Source organism: Oreochromis aureus, linkage group 3 (assembly GCF_013358895.1).
Source record: "Oreochromis aureus strain Israel breed Guangdong linkage group 3, ZZ_aureus, whole genome shotgun sequence".
Classification (NCBI taxonomy): Eukaryota; Metazoa; Chordata; class Actinopteri; order Cichliformes; family Cichlidae; genus Oreochromis; species Oreochromis aureus.
The window spans coordinates 64,866,124-64,882,738 of NC_052944.1; the positions used below are offsets into that span (position 1 = coordinate 64,866,124).

The 16,615-nt window shown below is 41.3% G+C and overlaps 1 long non-coding RNA gene and 1 pseudogene across 1 annotated transcript; one reads left to right on the plus strand and one right to left on the minus strand.

Moving 5' to 3' along the window:
- Positions 1–483: 483 nt before the first annotated feature.
- LOC120437031 lies at positions 484–7,269 on the minus strand. The gene is made up of 4 exons (XR_005610773.1): positions 7,031–7,269; positions 5,279–5,433; positions 5,043–5,171; positions 484–1,333 (listed from the first exon to the last, which is right to left on the minus strand). It is a non-coding gene; the product is annotated as an uncharacterized LOC120437031 (long non-coding RNA).
- Positions 7,270–9,096: 1,827 nt separating this feature from the next.
- On the plus strand, positions 9,097–12,700 carry LOC120436793 (annotated as a pseudogene).
- Positions 12,701–16,615: the final 3,915 nt, after the last annotated feature.

A 16,615-nucleotide genomic window follows, 5' to 3' on the forward strand; every position in this document is an offset into this window, starting at 1 on the left:
TGTATATACAGTGTGTTGGAGTTTCTTCTAACCACACTGATGAAACTGTCTTCAAAAGAAAGCTCAGTGAATGCATCACAGACACATCTGATTGTGTTAACGCTCGTTCCAACATTAAATCATGCTCCAGTGGTGCCATCTACTGACATTAACCTGCAACAACAGGCTGTCAAACTGTTTCTGCAGCGCTCCAAATTTTAAAATTCCACTTTGTGAATGAGCAGCAGCTGTTTTGTTTCTGATATGGAGCAAACATCACACTAACATATATAAACTATGGGTCACCTGCTCAACCCCTAGAATATGTGGCCATATTGTTGAATTAGTTATGGTGTTATACACACACTGGCCACTTTATTAGGAACACCTGTCAAGTATCAAGTTGAACTCCCCTTTTGCCTTTGGAACTGCTTCACTTCTAATACTAATAAAAATACTACTACTACTAATAATACATTTTATTTTAGGGTGCATTTCTAAAACCCAAGGTCACCTTAAAAAGAGACAAAGATGTCAATAAAACAGTAGATTAAAATAGACTCTAATAAATTAAAATACAAAAAAACAACAAATAAAAACAAAACACACATAAAATAAACAAGATTTGACATCAAGTAAAATCAGTATTAAAGTGAGGAAGCCAGTTAAAACAAGTAGGTTTTGAGTTGTGACTTAAAAAAGGGGAATCAATATTTCTTTGGACTGAAGGAATTGAGTTTCAGAGCCGAGGAGCAGAGCGACTGAAAGCTCTGTGCCCCACAGTGATAAGGTGAGAGAAGGAGCAACAAGATGAAGATCTGAGAGAGCAGGAAACAGTGGTGATATAAAGCAGATCACAGAGATAAGGAGGGGCAAGGTTATGAATACACTTCTTCATGTCATAGATTTAAAAAAAAATATACTGGAAACATTTCTCAGATATTTTGGTCCAAACTGACATAATACCCAAAGTTACTGAAGATTTCCAGAACATCCTAAAGGTTTGTGTTTCATAGGGTGACTGTGGCGATCGTCTGATCGCAGTGAATTCATAATGTTAAAGAAAAAGTTTGAAATCAGTGGTGTGTTATCCTGCTGGAAGCAGCCATCAGCAGATGTGGTCTGAAAGAGACGACATGGTCAGCAAGAACACTGAGGTAGGCTGTGATGCTCAGCTGGTACTAAGGCAGGCTGGATCCATGGCTCCTTGTTGTTCACACAAAATTCAGATTCTACAGTCTGACAAAACAAATATTTGGTTGGTTCCTATCTTCAAATATGAACCCTGTGTGTTCACAGCGAGGTAACATCCAGTCAAAGACACCGCCTGTCGACGCTCGGCTCTTTTATTTTTCTAAAAGAGGAAACAACACAGAGCAGCGAAGTTAAAGAGGTCAAAGGTAAACGGTTCACTACTACAGCAGCCAATCAGAGTGAGGAGCTGCAGGAGGAGATCATACAGGTCTCTGAATCCCTTCATTCAAACACAGAATATAAACAATACACTGTGAAGCAGATCCTGACAGTCTGCAGTGAACACAAGTGTAAAACTCATTTCAGTGCAAATAAAACATCTTCCTGTTACCTCGACGTTCTCAGAGTCACAAATAAACCAAGATAACATTTTAAAGGATAAAAGACAAACAGGAAACCATCAGCTGCAGGCACAGCTTTTGGTTATTTATTGAAAGAAGTCACAAAATCATTTGGTCATGTTTAAAACAATTTCATATTTTTCAAGTTAATAAGTTGTGTTGTGATTGTTAACATAAAAAGCTGCTCTGCAGAGGTTCAGTGAAGCAGTTTATTCCTGGTTTCAAACTGAAAGCTACCAAAGTGTAAATCTCAGTCAGCATGAAGCCTGTGTGTGGTTACATCCTCTGAGCCCTCCTACACTCCACTGGTTCAGTGAACACAGCGTGAGTCATGACGTTGATCTCGTTAATGAAACTGAAAGTGAGCTGATACAAATTCCTTCTGGGTCTCTGCACATTATTCTCTGGGCTGATCTTCAGAGGTGGTTCCTCTGGAGGTCTTCATTCAGCTCAGAGGTTTCAGCATCAAGGACAGAGAGCAGCTTGAGCTTCATCACCATTGAGCCCACAGTCCCAGACAGCCACAGACTGGGGAGTTGACTCAGCCTCACAGGCATTGACACACACAAATAGTTGAGTGTCACAAACCACATGTAATGTGACACACAGCTTGTGCTGCTGAAATGGGCTTTTTTTGCTGGTGTCAGTAACGCGAAATTCAACAGATAGTACATAGAAACCTGATTCTTTGAGCAGAGAATCAATGGGACACCGTGACACAGACTGAACGGTAAAAAGAAAATATATGTCCATTATACATCTCGATGAAGTCTGCATTGGTTGCTTTTGCTTCTGTCATTTTATTTGGCGAGTATCTATCTATCTATCTATCTATACATACATATATACATACATACATACATACATATATATGTATACACCAAGCCCCAAGTGCAATAGAAGAAGGATTGTCATGGCGAAGCTTGAAACCTGGATCCTCCGTAGCTCCGTAGCCGGTTACCAAGACTATGTGAAGTACACTCAGAAGATCTCCATGGAGGAGGCTGGAGGCTCAAGGGAGCAAGGAGAGAGGTCAGCCAACTATCGGAGTTGCAGAAAGGTGCGACAAAGAAGGCGCCTAAGAAGTACAGCAAATTGGTGCATAAACAATACAGCAAGCTGTCCATACCTGAGGCCTTGGAAACTGCCAAGAAAAGACTCACAGCCTTGGCCAGCCACTTGAGGAGGTACACCAGAGAGATAGAAGGCAGGAGAATAAACCAGCTGTTCTCCACAGAACCAGCCAAGGTGTACTCTCAGTGGCAGGGGAACAACATGAGAACAGCACCACCAAGGCTGGAGATTGAGCAATACTGTAAAAAGTACACAGCCCATAACTGCAACGCTCGGTGGCTAGTGGATCTGAGAGGAGACCACAGCAACCTCCCTGAACAGGGTCCAGTAACCATCACAGTGGCAGATATCCAAGAAAGGGTCTCCAGTATGAAGAGTTGGACAGCACCAGGCCCTGACATGGTTCAAGCCTACTGGCTGAAGAAGCTGACTGCACTCCACAAGCACCTGGCAGCACAAATGAATTGGCTGCTAGCTGCCGAGAGACAACCAGAATGGCTAACCGAAGACTGGACAGTCCTGGTTCTCAAGGACCCCCAGAAGGGAACGGTCCCCTCCAACTACCGACCAATAACCTGCCTCAGCACCACATGGAAGCTCCTGTCAGGCATCATAGCGGCAAAGATGAAGAGGCACATTGGTCGATACATTACTGCACAGAAAGGACCGAGCAGTCAGCAAGACTAGGCTGACCAACCTGTGCACTGCCTGGATTGATTACAAGAAGGCCTATGACTCAATGCCCCACAGCTGGATCCTGGAATGATCAACAGGACCCTAAGAGCCTTCATCAGGAACTCAATGGGGATGTGGCGTACAACACTAGAGGCCAACTTCACGCCCACAGCACAAGTCACCATCAAGTGCGGGATCTACCAAGGAGATGCTCTGTCCCCACTGTCTCCCCCCCAAAATTATTTATTTTTATTGGATTGCCTTATTCTGTCTGAGTCAATGTTTTATTTTATTGTGAGTGGGAGCAGCTGGTAACAATTATTAATTAATTTCATTCAGGATTAATAATTAATAAAATGTTTTCTGAAACTAAATTTAAAAAAGAGGAAAAAAAACATTATTGTCATGTCTTCAGCTCTTCAGCAGGATGTTCAGGTGAAGCTTGGAGCTGACGTCACTCTTCAGAGTCAGATTTCCACAGATGAAATAATCTCAGTGCTGAAGTGGAGCAGAGCTGACCTGAACACAGACGGCTACGTCTACTTCTACGGGAACAAGCGCTCCTATGAAAACTACCAACATCCATCTTTTCATGGCCGAGTGAAGCTGAGGGACCCGGAGATGAAGGACGGAGACGTTTCTCTGATCCTGAAGAACGTCACGTTTAATGACGCTGGGATTTATGAGTGTCACATAGCAGTGAGGAACCCTGTGAGAAGTAAAAGAGTTCACACTGAGATCAGTCACTTCATTGACCTCACAGTCACAGGTGAGTTTGTGGAGTTCATTAAATGTAAACTAAAAAGTTCCTCCGATCTTTATGATCCCGTTAGAATTCTTTCCACCTGTGACTTCTGTTTACTCTGCAGCTGAAACACATGAAAGCGTGTCGGAGAAAAAGGATGGAAACATGGATGATGCTGAAAGGGTCAGAGCTCTGACTCTTCAGGTTGTTGTTCCTGTTGTTGTTGTTGTTGCTGCTGCTGTTGCTGCTGTTGTTGCCGTTGCTTTTGGGGTTCAAACTCGTCAACATAATAATAATGATAATGCATTGGATTTATATAGCGCTTTTCAAGGCACCCAAAGCGCTTTACAATGACATTATTCATTCACGCTCACATTCACACACTGGTGGAGGCAAGCTACGGTTGTAGCCACAGCTGCCCTGGGGCAGACTGACAGAAGCGAGGCTGCCATATCGCGCCATCGGCCCCTCTGGCCAACACCAGTAGGCGGTAGGGTAAAGTGTTTTGCCCAAGGACACAACGACCAGGACAGAGAGGCCGGGAATCGAACCGGTGACCTTCCGGTTACAGGTGCCCTTCCCAACCCCCTGAGCCACGGTCGTAAGAAGCAACATCGAGTAAAGCTTCCTACTGAGGACTCAGCTGAAGTGTAATAAAGCTTTTACAGAAATATAAAAGTATTCTTTATTAAAACGAAAGCATTGAAAAGCACGTTGTTACATTATTTGTTACATTAACACATTTTATTACATTTATTTATATACAGCTTTTAACAAATTTATTAAACCACATTCATAAACATAAATGTTAAATACTTAAAGAACATCCACTGTACTGGTAAAAGCATTTCAAATGGCCTCAAAAGAGATTTTTTTTTAATGTATATGAAAAATGTACTTATTCACATCCGAAGGTTTGATGTGCTTTTCTATTTAAAATGTACATTTACTGGGGAGAGTAAGTCAGTACTCACAGCGTGGAATAGCAGACGTTCATACAGCCACTTTCTATTGGTTTGTGTGACACCTGGCAGGTCCCAAGTCAGGGCTAGCTCGAGAACATTTCTTCGTTGCAGTTCTGTTAATTCAGCAGTGCCATCAAGCTAGGACAGAGAAAAAAAAGTAGGTACTGATGGCTATTCAATCATGTCTCTAAATTCAATATTTAGTGAGATGGTAATTCTTTAAAATAATGGTACAAAATGCAAACCAGCTGAATAGTGCTGCGGATATCAATATCAGGGCAATCCTCAATCTGAACCGTAGCTGTTTCAGGTGAGCCACCAAAAAGGACATGGATGATTGCAGGACTTATACCAGACACACACGGTCCACCATGAATGAATGAATGTCCCATTATTCTTCCTAAGATCAAACATAATAAATTCACTTAGAATAACATTGCACGGGGGTAAAAACAAACAGTTTTGTAACTGTATTCAATCTATTTTCCATCTTTATGGTTACAGTTAGGATAATGTAACTTAGGATAATGCTCACTGTCAAACAGTCTTGTAAGATCTGTGTTCCCTGAAAAGAGTACAGCTAGGTTATGTTGCGTATGAGAAATCCAGGCAGTAATTTTAACACGATTAACTCATTTACATAACAAACACATTTTCTTTACATGATTACATTATTTACATTATTTAATCCACTATACATGTGCCCAGTCTAGTTTCATACATACATGCCAAAATTCAAACACTCTAAAAAATGTTTTGTTGGCTTAACGTAAAAAAATTAAGGTAACAATTTGCATGGATCTTTTTAAGTTACTTCAGCTTAGCCACTATAGCGTAAATGCCACAAGAGTTCTCTAGTTAGGCAAACTCTATTCCTTACGTACAAACAACATGATTTGCTTTGTCCTCTACAAGCTTAATTAAGTTGAACCAACTTATTTTTAATTGTTTAAAAATTACTCCATTTAGTTATTAAAACTTATTTTTTTACTTTTATTCTACTCAGAAATATCCATGCAAATTGTTACCTTAATTTTTTTGAGTACTAATAACTTACAATAACTTATAACTTACAATTATACAATAAATTACACATTGAAATTCCAGTTTTATGATCAAACTGTTTATTAGAACACCAGTCCACCATTCCAGAGTCATTGACATTTCAATAGCAGACAAAATTGTTGCCTCCATAAAATAAATGACATAAAACACCCTGTAAATCTGTCTCAAAAGACTGAACATTTTGACAGTCATGCTCTGATTCAAGTTTGTTTGTGTTAAAGTGATAGTTTAGGTTTTTTAAGTATGAAGTACATTGTGAGTGTATTACACACAGTAGACAGCAGTCAGCACATTCCTGCCACCGACACGCACGATAGGCTCAGTTTGTTTGTGTGACTTTGGTAAATCTGAACTAACCCGAACTAACACCAAAGTCACCAAATAACACAATTACACTTACTGATCAAGGCAGCAGGAGACCAGCAACTCCTGTGTGCTGTCAGGTAAAATTGCTGTTTTTGTCCATGGACGCTGGTGGGCCAGAGCGATTGAAACAACAAGCAGTAGAACTTCTCTTTCCTCACAGAAAAGGCTGTCTGATAGCAAAATAAAGCAGTAAACATATTCTTGATATAATGTACATTTAAACTGACATCAGTTTTATTAGGATGGAGGCTCATCTTGCGTGCCGGTGGCCCCGTCTGCTTCTCCGTAGGTGGAGCTTACTGACTGCCATCTACTGTGTGTAATACACTCACTATACATATGTACCTCATACAGCCTCACTTCAAAAGACCCGAGCTATCCTTTTAAAGTGCATTATTTTGAACTAGGTGTACTTAATGCTCAACGCTCAACTTTACACCTACTGCCTACTGTACAGTATGTAACACAACACATTGCAAACAACAGTGGAACATTTCCGCTTAATTTGAGGATAGCCTCACTCTTCACATTTTTTAGTACAAGAGTTTACTTTTTAGTGACATTACCTTAGGACTGGCTTTCAGATCATCCAGCTCGAGGAATATCTTTTGAAACACTTCAAAAGTGTTTTTCAGTTCTTTTGGGTAGCTGAGGTTGAGTGCATATATCAGCCCCATTAGCAAGGCACAGGCTCTGGGTACATCCAGGTCTGCTAGGACTTCTGTTCCTTCAAGTATGATCCTTGCGCTGGCTGGATCAGACGTTGTGGCACCTCTGGTTACAATCTTCATCACTTCATTGGTAATATCCCGCCACCATCCTGGTAGGTCAGAATCAATATAAATGTTTTAAGTAATCATACTTATACATGAGAGTAACACAAAATAGGGCTGCAACTAACAATTTTCTCGATTATCTGATTAGTTGTTTGGTCCAGAAAATGTCAGAAAATGGTGAAAAATGTCAATGTTTCTCAGAGCCCAATATGATGACCTCAAATGTCAAACATATTCAGTTTGCTGTCATAGAGGAGTAAAGAAACCAGAAACCATTCACATTTATGAAGCTGAAACCAGAGAATTTGGACTTCTTTTTCTAAAATAATTACTCAAACCGATCAATCAATTATCAAAATAGTTGCCGATTAATTTAGAAATCAATTAATAATAGATTAGATCGTAGCTCTAATACAAAGTATAGTCATGTCTGATTTACCTGCTCTTTGAAGAGATCCTCCTCCTTTTCCCTGAGATACACCACTAAGCCACGGATAGCGACCTCTCGCCTTCTCTCCACAGAATCGCCCTGTGAATAAGAAAAAGAATGTCGAACTGCTCTTCGAGGAGGATGGGTTTTGATAATTACATCCCAAAAAAAAAAAAAAAAAAAGGATTGACTTTATATGGCCTGAACTGTACCAATTATAGATTTCCAGTGATAATCAAAATAATGAATTGATCATTTCAAAGAGCCATTTCTCTGAAATGATCAATTCATGAACTTGAAAAATCCAGGTAACAAATAGAAAAACTGCAAAATCTTGCAAATTACTCTGCCAATCATGATCCACATCACCTATAATTTGTTTTATTATTAAGTATTTATAGTTTTAATTGATATTTGTGCCTCAAGCTCTAAACAATAATTTGACATAGTTGAGTTGTAAACAGCTACCTTTAAGACTCAATATCACCTATTGGAAAAAAAAAAGTGGATTATCCTATTTGAAATAAACTACATTTCATTCATTCATACCTCTAGCAGCATGTTCTGGATGCGCCGAATGCGCATTTTTGCAGCCCCTCCTCTTGAGGACAGCAAGGACATTATTTTCTGAGAGTACTGGTCCAGCTTTGCCATGAATGTTGTCTCCAGGTTAACAGTGGTGATCCTTCTGAATTCTTGGTTTATCTGTATAAAAAAAGGCACAAATAGGCACAACATGTTAATGTATACAATTTACTTTAAGATCTTTCCTGTGGCGTTTCTACAACATGGCGTTCGCTTCCTCGCCCGTTTTTTGACTGAACTTTGACACAGGCTGTTCTTCAGCTAGGGCTCAATTAACAAACTTCAATCTCACATAAAAATAACTCTAGGACTTAAACATCAAAATGCATCGATGTTAAACCGAATGTATACTCAGTAACCTACATTTGTTTAGTCATGAATGTAAACGGCCCAGCCTTTTGCTGGTCAAACCTTCATCAACGCTGCAACGATTTCAAAGTAGAAAGAAGAAAAACGTGTATTACCCTGTCTTTGCAGAGTTAAAACTACTGCTACAGAAGCTCAGTGTCAATTAACACCATTTGGCTGCCACCGTAAAACAAAACTTAACAAAGTCTAATGTTACGGTCGAATTACTTCACAAGTTAGCCAGAAGTGTAACGTTACTAGCTTATCACCACCACTCCCCGAGGAAGAGTTTAGTGTTGTGTAAAAAGCATTTCTTGCAGTGCGTGTTGATAGAGTTAAAGTTAGAGTTATTAGCTGCTGTGAATAAAACAAGGCAAAAATTGTACTCACCACAAAGCTTTAACGTTTGATAACGTTCCGCATACAAAATGGCGCTTCTCCGCTTTCTCTTTGCCTCCGTTTCTTTTCGATCAGTGGTCTGAGAGCACAACATGTCCGGGCAAGTCAGCCTTGTACTCAGCTTTTAAAGGACGCTTACGAGATTTTTAAGTTGTATTAACTGAATACACTTTCATGTTAAGTTAACACAGAAATGTCTGTTCAAAATCGATATATTACTGAGCTAAGACTGTTTTCTTTATTTTCATTTCGACCAACTCATTAAATTAAGTTATCAACTGATTACAATGTGTACATGCAACAAACTTAAGTTTTTATGCAGAAAAAGCTATTGATTTTAAGCTTTACTTACTAACCCCATGAATCATTTTTTAGAGTGAATGCAAACCAGACTGTACTGGAGAAACTGCCTTTAAGAAGAAGAATCTCTTCACCCCTTCTCCAACAGCAACATCCCCTAAAAGGAAGAAGAAGAAAAAACAAAAACTGGAAGTTTTGGATTAGTCAATCACTGGATTTCTATTGTTTTCCCACTACAGAAACAATACCTTCCAGTTTGCATCTGACAGGGCCCGCCCACAATACCTTCTCTGTTGGCCAGGTGGCGCCAGCGGGCCCTCGGGGTGAATGTCAGCCGCAAACGAAGCCGAAACGAACGTCGGCGTCATTTCCTGGATGCTGTACGACTAGCAGCGGTAAAACTCGAAGCTCTGAACGCGGTCCTCTGTCATATAAATCTGTGCGTGGTCTCTGCGTGGGCTGAGCGGCTTTTCCCGGTGAGTGAGAGATTGAGCGTGAGGTCCTGAGCGCGCATGAATAAAAAGGGCTCTGAGAAAAAGCGCCATGTGGTACCCTGGCTCAACAAAGCGGAGTGGGACCAGGTTCGAGACTACCTTTTTTCCATGGACTCCTCCCAGCAGAGGTTTGCGTTAGAGAGGATATCGGCGTGGAGGGCCAGGTGCACTGATAGTTTCCCCTGACCGTGGAATCCACAGCGCACTGCGTGCGCTGCCAGATGCGGGACCGCCCGGACAGCTTACCGGCGAAGACTTGATCATGATGTACGCGATGGCCCTGGTAAAATTTGTTAATCTTACCGTGGAGTCCCGGCAGAGGAGAAGGGGCAAGCCACTGAGGCAACTGGCTAGAAAGTTGAACATCCCCGAGTGGGTGGTGGATCTAAGGCACGCAATCCTGCATCACAAGTTTCCTTCTTTGAAATTGTGCCGAAAGGGATGTAAGGTGGTCCTGGAGTGGCTCCAGCAGGAGTTTTGGTCCAGACAGCTGGGAGGAGCCCCCGATGAGCGCTGGGACTTGCAGTCGGATGGCGAGGATGAGGAAGTTGATGTCAAGCTCATCCAGGAGGATGAGCTCGTTGCCAGGCAGAAAGAAGTGGACGCCTACAGAAAAGCGGGAGCTGCTGATCTCTTATGAGAAGGACCAGTACCAAGCTTCTGATGATGGGTCTTTTGAAGACAAGGAGAAGAGCTTGTGGCAGGCCCCCTTAGCTGACATGAGTCGGTTGCTGGGTAAGATCAAGCAGTTTGCACTGGAGTCCAGTGAGCTTTTGATTGATGTGCTGCTGGAGGACGGATTTCTTGTTCCCACCATGGAGCAGCTGGAAACATTAGGCTGTGCAACCTCTGACAGTGCCAGTCCCACTAAGCCCAGAGTCCCACAAACTTTCCTGCGCTTTTGGCTGCTCCTGCTGAAGATGCTTAACTCTCCATCTTTCATTCACCTGTTCCTGGAGAAGCTCTTTGTGGAACTGAAGCTGCTCAGTAAAAAAGAGCCCAACGGTCACAGGTGTTTCTATATTTCTGCATGGATTTCAGAAGTGTTCCTCTGCAACAACAACAAATTTGAATACCATTTTGAGACAAAGTTGCAGAAGAAAGCCAGAATGAAGGACAGGATTTTTATCAACCGCATCCAGCTGAGGTGGCAGCAGCTTCTCTCTGCATGTCTGGATGCCCCCTGCATCAGCACGCCTCACCTGATCCAGCTTATCCTGGATGACATGGAGCACCCCCCCCCTCAGGAAACCAAAGAGAAGCTGTTACAGCTCTGCTGCATCTACACACAGACAGAGCGCTCCGAGGACAGCACACCTCTGCAGCAGCAGCCCATATATACTGTGGAGATGCTGCTGGACAAGATGCAACACTCCCGGCAGGACGCCCGTCCCTTGCATTCCTCACCGATGGACACGGAGAGAAGTGAGGAGTGCAAATGGGCAGAGGCTGCATCCCTGGGGGCCTCGGCTCCAGCCCGGCCAGCTGAGGGCCTCCGCTGGAGCAACAGAGACCTCAACAGACTGAAATGTGGACTGAAGCTGTTTTAAGTCTCATTCCAGCCTCCGCTCACTCTTGTTGTGCTAGAAGCAGTTTTGAACAAAGACAAAATGTTGTGGGAGCTTTAACCATGAGCACATGAGCATTAATGATGAAAACCAGTGCAGAGCTGGGAAGGGAGATGCACCCAGGGCTGTTCATAAGGACAGCGGTAGACCTCAGAAAACCCTGGAGGGTGATAATCAGACCTACATCCAGCTGCAGCGCCACACTAACAACCGCAGCAAGCCCCACCGTGAACGTAAACACCGGCAGACCAACAGACACGCCTCCAGCAGGGCAGATACAGACAGAGGTAGCAGCGGCACCAGCAGTAGCAGCAAATATGGAGTCATAAAGGGTTCAGAGTGGATTTGAAACACGACTATGTAAAACAGCTTAGCTATTTAGCTCAGTTCAGTAAATAAGCTTTGTATAGCAGGAAAATAGAGCGCGGGAAAGTATCAGAAATAATATCTTGAATACCTTTTGCGCTAAGATTTTGGTGCCCTGTTTTTGTTTACCTTGTTTAAGCAGAGACTTTAATGCTGCAATTGAAAGTGCCTTACTTAAACCATCTAAAAGCAGCTTCATTCAAACTGAGCAACCCTTTATGTTACAGAATTAAAGTTTTTTTCATTGCCATCCACAGTTAAAGATTTGAATAATTTTGCTCATGAATATTCAAAATTGTTCTTCAGTTTCTTTTTAGTGTAAATCGTTTTCCCACAAGCAACAAAAAGGCTGTTTTCACCTATGTACTGCAGCCCTAAACCGTATGAATCATTAGATCTTGTCTTTAACATGCCAGTTCTCTAGTAAAAAATGCATGATGTTTAATTGTACAAAATCAAGAATAGTGAATATTCTGCTGAGTTCACAGTTAATGAGGGGTCATCCTGTTTCCTGCCTCCTGCACGCTATAGTCAGGCAGTGCCCTCCTCACGACCACAGGGAGTTTGTCCGGTAGTCTAAATGCAGCTGACTGGAATGTCCTGCTGTCTGTTTTATGTAAGTTAAAACAACAATGTCCTGGTCTAATTCTGATGATTTTTTGTAGAAGTTGTGTTTCAAAACAGCTGACAAAAAATAAGAGACAGTATGTTTCAGCTGGTAATTTCACCATATTTTCCTTTTGGTAACTTAAAAGCATTCCCACTATTTTTTGAGAAAGAAAAGAGAGGTTTTCATTATTGTTTCGAGAGGCAAGCTTAAAAAAAGTCATATATTATAGTACAGGTATTACCTTTTTTTAACATACTTTATTATTTCATTCATCCAGTAGTGTACATTAAAAAGAACGAGTGTATCAAGCTTTTTATATGCTTCATTTGTTTCTTTCTTTTATCAATCTTTTACTTTGATTTCCATATTTTCAGTCTGTGTTTGGTTTTGTTAAAATATATTTTTAGGAACAAAAAGTTCATGTTTTGAATAAAGAGTTTGTATTTGTCTCATAATCTTTGTCTTGTTTTCAATGATTTGATTGTCACTCTAGAATGAAAACTATATTATTAATTTAATGCTGAATATTTGAGCATGTGGGTAATTTACACTGGTAGTCAGCTTAAGCTTGCATTGCCCTCTGCTGGGCACAAAGAGGGAATAATATAATAGTTCTATGTCTCTTTCTTAAAGAATAATTCTAGGAAATCTTTAAGCTGAAGCGTGTCGTTCTTCTGCTACTTCTTACCTCTGGGAATGTTAAACCACATCATATCCATCTTGGTAGCTTATGTTCCATGATGGATATGCTCCGTGTATGGGCACATTGGACTGGTTAAACAAATCTATTACAAGTAGGCTTATAAGTATTGATGGCTATAATGTATATAGGACAGATCAACCAAAAAAGGTGGAGGTACTGCAATATTTGTCAAAAGCAAGTTCCATGTAAACGTCCTGTTCTGAGTCAGTGAGTCAGCGATCTGACCTTTTGGCCCTCGAGGCCTCCAAACGTTTGCACATCACAGCTGATGTTGCTATAGAACACCCTCAGGTGTTAGTGATGCTGTACACTCTTCAACGAAGCTTTTATCTGATTTGGAAGTTAACAAAATACTTCTTATGGGAGACTTGAATTGTAACTGGCTACATCCAGTCTGAAATGAACTCAAAGCTTGCTGTAACTCGTTGATATTGGCCTAGGTTCAAATGAAATATTACCAATGTTCCACATAAATACACCTACCTACCTAATCACATGAGCCAATGTGTCACGCCCACTTTCACACCTTGGCTCATGTGATTAGAGGATCACCAGGGGTCCTTTGTCCCTCTTTGGGGGGAAACTCCCACTAGGTTTAAATCTGGGACTCTCCACCATTAACCCTTAGAACTGAAGAAGCTTCTCGGATGAGAGGTGAAACGTCTTCAACAACTCAAAGAAGTCCAGACGCTTTTCTTTCCAAGCTGCTTAGACTTTGGTGCTCTCCACCGTCGCTTTCCGTAGGTACCAATGTACTTGACTCTGGGTGATCACCTTAACCCCTGTTAGGCACGACAGTGTGTTTGTGGTTAAGTTTTTTAATGGTTTCTTCTCTTTGCAATGAAAGAAAAGCTGGTGCTCAGAGGAAGAGGGCGGGCTTTACGTGCTGTCCCAGCGTGTCTCCACCTGTGGAATTAGCACCAGCAGGCCGATTCATTTGTTAGCCTCTGCTACAAAATCAGCCAACAGAAAGTGACTAATTCAAGTGTCACTGCAGCAGCTTAATCAAAACAACATAATTTAGAATGTTGCGGTGAAATAAAGAAACGGACCGAGATGTCCCACAAGAACCGGTTTTCGATACCCACCCCTACTGATTCTATCATTACATGCACATTTATTCATGCACAGGTCTGACAACTCTAAACTGGTTTGACTGCTCTGTTCAGTTGTTCGTGTGTTAGGAATTTATTCTGGTCCACAGCTGGGTCAAGAACAATGGCAAACTGGTCTGACCATATCGTTGTTATTTGCTTACAAATACATAACTGGGCGATCGTGGCTCAAGAGTTGGCAGTTTGTCTTGTAATCGGAAGGTTCGAGCCCCGTATCCGACGGTCTCGGTCGTTGTGTCCTTGGGCAAGATACTTCACCCGTTGCCTACTGGTGGTGGTCAGAGGGCCCGGTGGCGCCAGTGTCCGGCAGCCCCAGTGAGCCCCAGGGCGGCTGTGGCTACAATGTAGCCACCAATGCCACCACCAAAGTGTGAATGGGTGGATGACTGAATGTGTAAAGCGCTTTGGGGTCCTTAGGGACTAGTAAAGTGTTATACAAATACAGGCCATTTGCCATAAATATGAGTACACATGTTTGTGTAATCTGTATTTCATTTTTGGTATTGTAAAACCTGACAGCTACCACATTGGCTTGGTGATGTTAAATAAAAAATCTTGTGCAATTTAGTGACAATAAATACTTTTTATATCTGTCATTTAGCCTGTATGACAATAATCATTTAATTATACTTTGAATCTCAGTGTTTAAGTGAATGGGTAGCCTAGTTTGGTCTTCACAGTATTGGCCAACAATGACAATGATTGATTGGATAATCATTACTCACATTTCTTTTTTAAAATCAGATGAGAAAAGATATAATTTAAGTTTTTCATCAGAGGTGAAGGTCACCGACTGCCAGACAGTCACAGGACCTACAAAGATACAGAAGATGTAATTTTCAGTCTCATGTGCATCCCTGTGCTCTGCTGCCAAAACTGCATTTTGATTTAATTGAAAAATCTGGCATGATTAAGATCACTCTCCACTTTTATCATCATGATCTGTGTTTTTGATTGAGCCTGTTTGTGGAGCAGCTTTGTGCTTTCAGTTAATTTAAGTGTGTTTAGAAACCAAAAAGGCTCTACACTGTGTTTGTGGTTTCTTCTTTTAATGTTTTTTTTCTTTGTAATAATAGAAACCTGGTGCTCAGAGGAAGAGGGCGGGCTTTACTTGGTGTCAGTGACAGAAATGAAAAAAAGCTCAAATGAGTGAGAAGGACGATGAAGGAAACATCTGTGCTGTGGGAAGAACACAGGTGGGGTTCAAATGCTTTGACAAGCTTTCTACACCCGTTGTGCTCAGTCACCATATTGACCTCAAAAGGTCTCAATCACATCGTTCTCCTCCCCTGATGGAAAAAAAATGTGATATCACAGATGTCACCAATTACAAGCAAAATGTTGTGTATTACAAATGTATTATTATCATGTAATTGTAAGTTTGTATGCTGTTATCATCACATCCTAAAATAAGAGCTTGGTCCACCTGGTTGGTTTCATGCAGGACTCTTTAACACCTCAGCATAGATGAGGCCTGTTGTTCTTTTGAACACTTCACCTTTTAAAACACCGGAAATTATAAGAAATTAGAAGACAGGGGTCGCTTGGTTTACTGATATTCAGGTAGTTAATATTAGTAATAATATATTACTGTGTCTACACCTTTTTAGGAGAATACAATACAATCTTATATACACAGCAGTGTCTATGTATATATATGGGGCAGAGTGAAGAGAAGGGGGCTCAACACACATCCTTGGGGAGCCCCGTGTTCAGTGTTCTTGTGCTGGAGGTGTTGCTGCCGACCCGTACTGTCTGCTGTCTTCCTCTCAGGAAATCCAGCAGCCAGTTACACAGTGAGGTGCTGATCTCCAGCAGATCCAGTTTGTGAATGAGTTGCCTCGGGAAAGATGGTGTTGAATGCTGAACTGAAGTCTATGAACAGCATTCTAACGTATGAGTGTCCAGATGTGTGAGGGCTGAGTGCAGAGCAGTTGAAATTGTATCATTGTCGTTGAAGCAGGAGGGACACGACCTCTGGTACAGGAATGATGATGGAAACTTTGAGGCTTGTGGGAACGACAGCCTGACTCAGTGATGTATTAAAGATGTCTGTGAAGTAAGATTGGAATAAAAATTTTCCAGCCAACATTCATCAGTCGTATAAATGAGATGTGATATTCGCACAGGTCACTTTTTGATGGGCGGAGCAATGTAATCATGCACAGACTGATTTGCTCGTTTAGAATTTATACGTTTTGTTTTTAACTTATTTTGTTGTTTGTTTCACTACTAATATAGCTACTGTTTTGATTATTTATGTATTTATTCATGTGAGATGTGTCACATCGCACAAAATACTTTGTTTTTGTTTAATTTTGTATTCGTTATTTGGTCCATTGTGTAAGACAGACAAACACTGGAACGGCCTGTAAACACAGTTATAGTGGAAAAAAGAAGAAAAGAAGTTTCTCTGTGTTTCCCTCCCCACTATGGTGTGTTTTTTATTTTTGTTTG